The sequence below is a fragment of the Herpailurus yagouaroundi genome, unplaced genomic scaffold, assembly GCF_014898765.1.
Source record: "Herpailurus yagouaroundi ecotype Mexico unplaced genomic scaffold, PumYag 205, whole genome shotgun sequence".
Taxonomy (NCBI): domain Eukaryota; kingdom Metazoa; phylum Chordata; class Mammalia; order Carnivora; family Felidae; genus Herpailurus; species Herpailurus yagouaroundi.
The window spans coordinates 2,378,862-2,379,814 of NW_024412436.1; positions in this window are offsets into that span (position 1 = coordinate 2,378,862).

Consider the following 953-nt stretch of genomic DNA (forward strand, 5'->3'; position numbering starts at 1 on the left):
GGTAGGTAAGTAGGTTTGGGTAGAAAGTAGCTGAGACTACAGCAAGTTCCAAAAAGGCTTCAGCAAGGTGGATGGGTTTCCTCAATTCAAAGACACCCATCAGAATTGACTGGCCCACCATATTGCCTGGACAAATGTGCTGATGAATCCACACAGAAAGCAATTAATTGTCAACTAATTAGGGTCCCCAGCCAAAGGCATTTTTGTAGTTACCTATCATCTAAATCAGTAACCTCACCCTCAGAAGGCTATTTCAAAAAAACAGAGAAGATACGATCTTTTATATACAAAGATGATTATCATAATATTGGTAAAATAAAATGTAATTTAGAAAATTTCAAAATTTGGGAATATTCTAGTGCCATTAAAATGAAAATATGATTAGGCAGAAAAAATAAACTTAAGACATAGTGCCAAAAGGAAAAATATTACAGAAAATTGAATTGTACAATCTGCTTATTTAAAAAAAATAAAATTAAAATATTTTTTTTAAATAAGCAGATTGTACAATTCAATTTTCTGTAATATTTTTCCTTTTGGCACTATGTCTTAAGTTTATTTTTTCTGCCTAATCATATTTTCATTTTAATGGCACTAGAATATTCCCAAATTTTGAAATTTTCTAAATTACATTTTATTTTACCAATATTATGATAATCATCTTTGTATATAAAAGATCGTATCTTCTCTGTTTTTTTGAAATAGCCTTCTGAGGGTGAGGTTACTGATTTAGATGATAGGTAACTACAAAAATGCCTTTGGCTGGGGACCCTAATTAGTTGACAATTAATTGCTTTCTGTGTGGATTCATCAGCACATTTGTCCAGGCAATATGGTGGGCCAGTCAATTCTGATGGGTGTCTTTGAATTGAGGAAACCCATCCACCTTGCTGAAGCCTTTTTGGAACTTGCTGTAGTCTCAGCTACTTTCTACCCAAACCTACTTACCTACC